This window comes from Zophobas morio, unplaced genomic scaffold, assembly GCF_036711695.1.
Source record: "Zophobas morio isolate AGI-343-1 ecotype UQ-CSIRO unplaced genomic scaffold, CSIRO_AGI_Zmor_V1 ptg000028l, whole genome shotgun sequence".
Lineage (NCBI taxonomy): Eukaryota > Metazoa > Arthropoda > Insecta > Coleoptera > Tenebrionidae > Zophobas > Zophobas morio.
The window spans coordinates 5,575,011-5,584,683 of NW_026972133.1; positions in this window are offsets into that span (position 1 = coordinate 5,575,011).

Genomic DNA, 9,673 nt, shown 5'->3' on the forward strand with positions numbered 1-9,673 from the left:
TTCATAGCTATTTAGCCTCTCATTAAATCCGAAAAAAACTCGTACAAAGCAAACACACCTCGAACTTATCTCGCGAATTTTTATGCGTGTTATTTCGAAGATCGGACGATAAAACGGCAAAAATCGGATTTTTTGTCGTTCCGAGCACCGAGCGTGGCCTTTGCGGCCACTCATGAAAAAAATTTCGAAAAAATTTAAAAAGTTGTAACCAAATTAAGAAAATCTATGGGTGTTTAGAATAACGTAGAAAATTTTGAAACAAAAAAATATTTTTCTTGGTATATTCCATCATAATAAAAACAGAGTTCGGTAAAATTTTGGTATTATCAATTATTATAAACTTTTCTAAATTTTGTGTTTGAGAATGAAGTAAAATTGGCGATGTAGAGATTTTAATAAATCTTGTGGCTTTAAGGCTCTTTGAATGATTATGTAGTTAAACCGTGGATTTCATCAAATTGAGATTTTTGGAATTTTGAGTTTCTCTATTTTTCGATCTTTCGTTTTTTCAATCAAGTTTTCAATGTTAAATTTTTCGTTTTTTTGATTTTAAATTTTCAATTTATTGTTTCGTTAATTTGTCGATTTTACAATTTTTTGATGTTGCAACTCCTGGATATTTTCGTGTTTTTTTTTCAATTTTTCGATATTGGATTTTCTCTATTTTACTACTTTTCGTTTTTAATTTTTCAGTTTTTGAGTATGTCGATTTTTCATTTTTAGTTCAATCCAGTTTTCAGTTTTAAATTTTTCAGGTTTTTAAATTTTCATTGTATGGATTCTTCGATTTTTCGATTTGCAATTTGAAATTTTTAGGTTTTCTACATTACTTAAATTTTTCAATTTTTAGATAATTGCGTCCTTCGTTTTTTTTTCAATTTTCCGATTTTTAGGTTTCTCTATTCTGAATTTTTCGATTTTTCAACTTTTTTGATATTATCATTTTACAATTTTTCTAATTTTTCAGTTTTTCAATTTTACAGTTCCTCGAGTTTTCCGATTTCCAATTTGAAATTTTGATGTTTTTTTTTATTTTCAATTTTTCAATGTCTATAAATTTTTCAGTTTTTCATAACTTTAATTTTTCAATTTGTTATTTGTTCGATTTTTCAATTTGAAATTTTTAGATTATTTTCATTTTAAAAGTTTCCATTATTCCAGTTTTTTATTCTTTAATTTTCCGATTTTACAATTTCTAATTTCTAGATTTTTAGATCGTTTAGTTTCTTTTTCAATTTTTCAATTTTTGTGTTTATCGATTTTGAATTTTTCGAATTTTCAATTTTTAGTTCTTAGAATTTCGTTTTTGTTGTTCGATTTTTGAGTTTTTCGATTTTTCCTTTTTCGCTCTTTCAATCTAGTTTTCAATTTATCAGTTTTTGAGTTTTCCATTTTTTTTTTATTTTACCATTTTGCAATTTTTCCTCTTTTCCAATTTCTCAATTTTGCAGTTCCTCAAGTTTTCCGATTTCCAATTTGAAAGTATTATATTTTTTTATTTAAAATTTTTCAATGTCTGTAAATTTTTCAGTTTATCACAACGTCAATTTTCAATTTGTAATTTTTCGATCTTTCAATCTGAAATTTTTAGATTCTTTTATTTTAAAATTTTCAATTTTTCCAATTTCTGCATCTTTAAATAATTTCTGCATAAATCTGGCGATTCATAAAAACTATCCAATACATAATAAATATGTATTAACTAGAATGTGAAAAAAGAAACTAATGTACTAATAAATCTCTAATTGCACCCAATTTTAAATTCCGTTGAGTAACAACGATCACGGTCAATTAATTCCAAGAAAAGAAAAACCTCACCATAACTCACTAAAACAAAAAACAAATTTATTCATAGCTATTTAGCCTCTCATTAAGTCCGAAAAAAAAACTCGTACAAAGCAAACACACCTCAAACTTATCTCGCGAATTTTTATGCGTGTTATTTCGAAGATCGGACGATAAAACGGCAAAAATCGGATTTTTTGTCGTTCCGAGCACCGAGCGTGGCCTTTGCGGCCACTCATGAAAAAAATCTCGAAAAAATTTAAAAAGTTGTAACCAAATTAAGAAAATCTATGGGTGTTTAGAATAACGTAGAAAATTTTGAAACAAAAAAATATTTTTCTTGGTATATTCCATCATAATAAAAACAGAGTTCGGTAAAATTTTGGTATTAACAATTATTATAAACTTTTCTAAATTTTGTGTTTGAGAATGAAGTAAAATTGGCGATGTAGAGATTTTAATAAATCTTGTGGCTTTAAGGCTCTTTGAATGATTATGTAGTTAAACCGTGGATTTCATCAAATTGAGATTTTTGGAATTTTGAGTTTCTCTATTTTTCGATCTTTCGTTTTTTCAATCAAGTTTTCAATGTTAAATTTTTCGTTTTTTTGATTTTAAATTTTCAATTTATTGTTTCGTTAATTTGTCGATTTTACAATTTTTTGATGTTGCAACTCCTGGATATTTTCGTGTTTTTTTTTCAATTTTTCGATATTGGATTTTCTCTATTTTACTACTTTTCGTTTTTAATTTTTCAGTTTTTGAGTATGTCGATTTTTCATTTTTAGTTCAATCCAGTTTTCAGTTTTAAATTTTTCAGGTTTTTAAATTTTCATTGTATGGATTCTTCAATTTTTCGATTTGCAATTTGAAATTTTTAGGTTTTCTACATTACTTAAATTTTTCAATTTTTAGATAATTGCGTCCTTCGTTTTTTTTTTCAATTTTCCGATTTTTAAGTTTCTCTATTCTGAATTTTTCGATTTTTCAACTTTTTTGATATTATCATTTTACAATTTTTCTAATTTTTCAGTTTTTCAATTTTACAGTTCCTCGAGTTTTCCGATTTCCAATTTGAAATTTTAATGTTTTTTTTATTTTCAATTTCTCAATGTCTATAAATTTTTCAGTTTTTCATAACTTTAATTTTTCAATTTGTTATTTGTTCGATTTTTCAATTTGAAATTTTTAGATTATTTTCATTTTAAAATTTTCCATTATTCCAGTTTTTTATTCTTTAATTTTCCGATTTTACAATTTCTAATTTCTAGATTTTTAGATCGTTTAGTTTCTTTTTCAATTTTTCAATTTTTGTGTTTATCGATTTTGAATTTTTCGAATTTTCAATTTTTAGTTCTTAGAATTTCGTTTTTGTTGTTCCATTTTTGAGTTTTTCGATTTTTCCTTTTTCGCTCCTGCAATCTAGTTTTCAATTTATCAGTTTTTGGGTTTTCCATTTTTTTTTATTTTTCCATTTTGCAATTTTTCCTCTTTTCCAATTTCTCAATTTTGCAGTTCCTCGAGTTTTCCGATTTCCAATTTGAAAGTTTTATATTTTTTTATTTAAAATTTTTCAATGTCTGTAAATTTTTCTGTTTATCACAACATCAATTTTCAATTTGTAATTTTTCGATCTTTCAACCTGAAATTTTTAGATTCTTTTATTTTAAAATTTTCAATTTTTCCAGTTTCTGCATCTTTAAATAATTTCTGCATAAATCTGGCGATTCATAAAAACTATCCAATACATAATAAATATGTATTAACTAGAATGTGAAAAAAGAGACTAATGTACTAATAAATCTCTAATTGCAGCCAATTTTAAATTCCGTTGAATAACAACGATCACGGTCAATTAATTCCAAGAAAAGAAAAACCTCACCATAACTCACTAAAACAAAAAACAAATTTATTCATAGCTATTTAGCCTCTCATTAAATCCGAAAAAAACTCGTACAAAGCAAACACACCTCAAACTTATCTCGAGAATTTTTATGCGTGTTATTTCGAAGATCGGACGATAAAACAACAAAAATCGGATTTTTTGCCATTCCGAGCACCGAGCGTGGCCTTTGCGGTGACAATAAATTACTCGTTTTATGCAGATATTCGAGTCGAAACAGAAGTGGCGTTTGCCCTTCTCACATTAATAATAATCGTGTGTGCGAGTGACAGAAAAAAGTGCTACTTACATGTCGAACATTTCATCACGCCCTGTACTTGACTTAAGTTATATATTGCGGGACAGAAATTGCGAAACGAGATTTATTGGCTGAAAACAAAATAAATCAATTTCGCTGGTCAGTTCCTGCAGCGGTCTGCAGTTTTCTGTTGAAAGTCGCCGGAGAAGGGAAAGAGGAGCGAGTGACGGATTTGTGACAGGGGCCGGGGGCGAATTGTGAAGAAAATTTAAGTGGTGCAAATTATATGGTGCGGGGTTTTTATGGTTTGGATTTGTTGTGAAATGGAAATTTGGGTAATTGTTTTTAGATGTCAAGGTTTAGAGGTGATGAGTGGAAAAGCTGACAACTACGAGAGATTTGAAAGCCGAAAATTTGAACTTATTTTGAGTCTTAATTTTGATGGTCGGATCAGTGGGATACGAACAAGCTCGGCTGGAGGTTATAAGAACCAGCTATGTGACATTGTTGAAAAATTGACCAAAAATCTCCAAAAGATTTTCCAAAAATTTGGTTTGAAAATAAAAATTTTTACAGGGTTTTGCAAAATTGAAACTTCGTGGTCCCGCGTCTAAATTTTCGAAAAATTCAGTTTATTTTTTTTTTCAGTTCGAAAATTGCCATTTTTCATTTTATAACTTCTACGGGTCGAAATTAATAAGAAAATGTATTTAGGTAAATTTTGAAAAAGGTTCGAAAAACGTAAAAATTCATAACACGAAAATTGAGATTTTGAAAAGTTACCCAAAAATCCTCAAAAAATTCTGGGATATAGATCTCGACATGCTGATTCGAAAGACATATAGTATTAATGTTTCCGGATCAAGATTAAGATTTTAGAAAATTTCGATTTGAATTTTTGTTTTCCTGGAAAATTGTAATTTTTCACTTTAGCGATTCTGGAAAAATTGTTAAAATTATCGAAGAAATAGAGCCAAAAATTACTTCTACAGATCTTTAAGAAAATGCGAAAAGGTCCGTAGATAATTATCTGGTTTTTACTGTTTTATTTTCGAAAAAATCTGACAAAAATCTTGGGGCTCCTGTTGATTTGTTTTAGAAAAAGTTTAATAAAAATTTGAGGGTTCTTGGTTTTTGGAAAAATTTAAAACAATCTTGGAGGCTGCTGTTATCTTGTTTCCGAAAAAGTTTAAAGAATCTTGAAGGCTCTCGGTGTTTCATTTTAGTAAAAGTTTGAAAGAATGCTGTTTTCGTTCTGAAAAAATTTAAAAGAATCTTTAGAGCTCTTGGTCTTTCGTTTTTTAAAAAATTAAAAAGAATCTTGAGGGCTTCTAGTGTTTTGTTTCCAAAAAAGTTGAAACAATCTTTATGCTCTTGAAGTTTTATTTTGAAAAAGTTTAAAAGAATCTTCAGGGCTCCTGGTGTTTGATTTTCGAAAAACAGTTTGAAAGAATCTTGAGGGTTCCTAGTGTTTCATTTTTGAAAAAAAAAATTAAGGGTTCTTGGGAACTTCTGGTGTTTAGTTTTGGAAAAAGTTTGAAAGAATCTCATGAGCTCTTGCTGTTTTCTTTTTGAATAAAATTAAACAACCTTTAGGGCTCCCGGTGTTTTGTTTCCGAAAATGTTTAAAATAAGCTTTACGATTCCTGATGTTTCGTTTCGGAACAAATTTAACAGAATCTTTAGGGATCTTGAGGTTCAGTTTTCGAAAAAATTTAAAAGGATCTTGAGGCCTCCTAGTGTTTTGCTTCCAAAAAAGGTGAAGCAGTCTTTAGGGCACCCGAGGTTTTGTTTTGAAAAAGTTTAAAAGAATCTTGAGGGCCCTTTGTGATTTTTTCCAAAAAAGTTGAAACAATCTTTAGGGCTTCCGTGATTTCGTTTTGAAAAAGGTTAAAAGTATCTTTAGGGCTCTTGGTGTTCTATTCAGAAAAACTTAAAAAAAATCTTTAGGACTCCGGGTGTTTCATTTTCGAAAAGATTTAAAGGAATCTTTAGCGCTCTTAGTATGTCGTTTTCGAGAAAATTTAAAAGAATCGTGGGGGCTCCTCGGGTTTGAATTTCGAAAAAAATTTAAATAATCTTGAAGACTTTTGCTTTAGAAACAGTTTAAAAGAATCTTTAAGGGTCCTCGTGTTTCTTTTTCGAAAAAAATTGAAGGGTTCTTGGCGACTTCTGGTGTTTTGTTTTGGAAAAATGTTAAAGAACCCCTGTGCTCCCCCTGTTTTCTTTTTGAAAAAAATTGAAAGGACCTTTAGGGCTCCCGGTGTTTTGTTTACAAAAAATTGAAAAGAATCTTTGGGATTCTTGACGTTTTGTTTTCGAACAAATTTAAAAGAATCTTGAGGGTTCCTAGTGTTTTATTTCCAAAAAGTTGAAATAATCTTTAGGGCTCCGAAGGTTTCGTTTTGAAAAATTTTAAAAGAATCTTTAGGGCTCTTGGTTTTTTATTTAGAAAAAGTATAAAAACTTCTGGTGTTTCATTTCCGAAAAATTTTAAAAGAATCCTGGAGGTTCCTCGTATTTGATTTTCAAAACAGTTTGAAGGAGTCTTGAAGGCTTCTAGTGTTTAGCTTTAGAAACAGTTTAAAAGAATCTTTAAGGCTCCTCGTGTTTCTCTTTTGAAAAAAAATGAGTTCTTGGGTACTTTTGGTGTTTTGTTTCGGAAAAAGTTTGAAAGAATCTCATGAGCTTCTCGTCTTTTCTTGTTGAAAGAATTTGAAAGAATCTTTGGGCCTTCCGATGTTTTGTTTCCGAAAATGTTTAAAAGAATTTTTAGGGTTCTTCGTTTTTTATTTAAAAAAAGTTTAAGCACCTTTAGAGCTCCTAGTGTTTCATTTTTGAAAAAGTTTAAAAGAATCTTGAGGGTCTCTAGTGTTTAATTTCCAAAAAAGTTGAAACAATCTTTAGGGCACCCAAGGTTTCATTTTGAAATGTTTCAAAGAATCTTTAGGGCTCCTGATGTTTTGCTTTAAAAAAAGTTTTAAAGAATCTTTGAGGCTCGTGGTGTTTTGTTTACAATAATAAAAAATAGGGCTCTGGGTGTTTCGTTTTCAAAAAAATTTGAAAGAATCTTTAGGGCCCCCGGTGTTTTGTTTCCGAAAATATTTGAAAGAATCTTTAGGGCTCTTGGTTTTTTATTTAGAAAAAGTTAAAGCATCTTTAGGGGTCCTGGTGTTTCATTTTCGAAAAAGTTTAAACGAATCTTGAGTATCCCGAATGTTTTGTTTCCAAAAATATTGAAATAATCTTTAGGGCACCCAAAGTTTCGTTTTGAAAAAGTTTAAAAACATTTAGAGCTCCTGGTGTTTCATTTCTAAAAAAGTTTAAAAGAATCTTTAACGCTCCTGGTGTTTCATTTTCGAAAACAAGTTTGAAGGGTTCTTGGGCACTTCTGATTTTTCGTTTTCGAAAAAATTTAAAAGAATCTTGAAAGTCCCTAGTGTTTTGTTTCAAAAAAAGTTAAACAATCTTTAGGACACCCACGGTTTCGTTTTGAAAAAGTTTAAACCAATCTTTAGGGCTCTTGGTGTTTTATACAGAAAAAGTTAAAAGAATCTTTAGGGCTCCTAGTGTTTCATTTTGGAAAAAGTTGAAAGAATCTAATGAGCTCTTCTTTTGTTTTTTTTTTAAATTTGAAAGAATATTTGGTTTGTATTGATGAGGCTGATACTTGTTTAAACTCCATATTAATTTTAATAATAATGAAAAAACTTTCAGAGTTTAAATAATATATTTGTAGTCACTGCTACACGTGTTTCGGTACACAGTACCGTCTTCAGGCAGAAGAGAAACTTCTGCCTGAAGACGGTACTGTGTACCGAAACACGTGTAGCAGTGACTACAAATATATTATTTAAACTCTGAAAGTTTTTTCATTATTATTAAAAAAAAGAATATTTGGAGTGCCGGTGTTTAGTTTCCGAAAAAGTTTAAAAGAATCTTTAGGACTCTTGGTGTTTTATTTAGAAAAAGTTAAAAAATCTTTAGGGGTCCTGGTGTTTCATTTTCGAAAAAACATTTGAACGGTTCTTGGGAACTACTGGTGTTTTATTTTGAAAAATTTGAAAGAATCTTTGGAATCCCGGTGTTCGGTTTCTGAAAAAGTTTAAAAGAATCTTTGGAACTCTTGATGTTTTATTCAGAAAAAGTTTCAAAGAATCTTTAGGGCTCCTGGTGTTTCGTTCCCGAAAATATTTAAAAGAATCTTTAGGGTTCCTAATTTTTCGTTTTCGAAAAAATTTAAAAGAATCTTGAGGGTCCCTAGTATTTTATTTCCAAAAAATTTGAAACAATCTTTAGGGCACCCGAGATTTCATTTAAAAAAAAAAAATAAAAGAATTTTTAGGGCTTCTGGTGTTTCGTTTTCAAAAGACTTGATAAGATATAAGAACACCTGGTATTTCATTTTCGATCGAAAAAATTTTAAAGAATCTTGAGAGCTCTTGGTATTTTATTTTCGAAAAACTTTGAAAGAACCTTTAAGGTTCCTGGTGTTTCGTTTTTTAAAAAGTTTAAAAGAATCTTAAGGGCTCCTGTTGTTTTGTTTTCGAAAAAATTTAAAGAATATTGAAGACTCCTAGTATTTTTTTAAGAGAAAGTTTAAAGAAGCTTGACGCAATGGTGTTTCGTTTAAAAAAAAAAAATAAAAAATCTTGAGAGCTCCTCGTGTTTCGTTTGCGAAAAAGTTTGAAAGAATCTTGAAGGTTCCTGGTGCTTCGCTTTAAAAAAAGAGTTAAAAGAATCTTTAGGGCTCCTGGTGTTTCGTTTTCAAAAGACTTGATAAGATATAAGAGCACCTGGTATTCCATTTTCGATCGAAAAAATTTTAAAGAATCTTGAGAGCTCTTGGTATTTTATTTTCGAAAAACTTTGAAAGAACCTTTAAGGTTCCTGGTGTTTCGTTTTTTAAAAAGTTTAAAAGAATCTTAAAGGCTCCTGTTGTTTTTCGAAAAAATTTAAAGAATATTGAAGACTCCTAGTGTTTTTTTAAGAGAAAGTTTAAAGAAGCTTGACGCAATGGTGTTTCGTTTAAAAAAAAAAAAATAAAAAATCTTGAGAGCTCCTCGTGTTTCGTTTGCGAAAAAGTTTGAAAGAATCTTGAAAGTTCCTGGTGCTTCACTTTAAAAAAAGAGTAAAAAGAATCTTGAGGGTCACCTATGTTTTGTTTCTGAAAAAGTTTAAACCATCTTTAGAGCTTCTGGAGTTTCGTTTTAACAATCTGTAGGGTTCCTTGTGTTTCGGTTTCGAAAAAGTTGAAAATAATCTTAAGAGCCCTTGGTGTTTCATTTTCGATCTAAAAAATTTGAAATAATCTTGAGAGCTCATCGAGTTTCGTTCTCGAAAAAGTTTGAAAGGATCTTTAAGGTTCCTAGTGTTTCGTTTTTGAAAAAGTTTAAAAGAATCTTGGGAGCTCCTGTTGTGTTTCCGAAAAAAATCTAAAATATCTTGAAATCTTCTTGTTTTGTTTTCAAAAAAATTAAAAGACTCTTGAGGGTTCTTGGTCTTTTGCTTTAGAAAAGTTTTAAATAATCTTTAAGGCTCCTGGTGTTTTGTTTACAAAAATTTAAAGAATTTTAGGGCTCTAGGTGTTTCGTTTTCGAAAAAATTTAAAAGAATCTTTTGATCTCCTGGTGTTTCGTTTTATAAATAGTTTTAAAAATAATTCAAAGCTCCTTGTGCTTCATTTTCAAAAAAGGTTATAAGAGTCTTTAGGGTTTTTGGTGTTTCGTTTTTAAAAAAATTGGAAA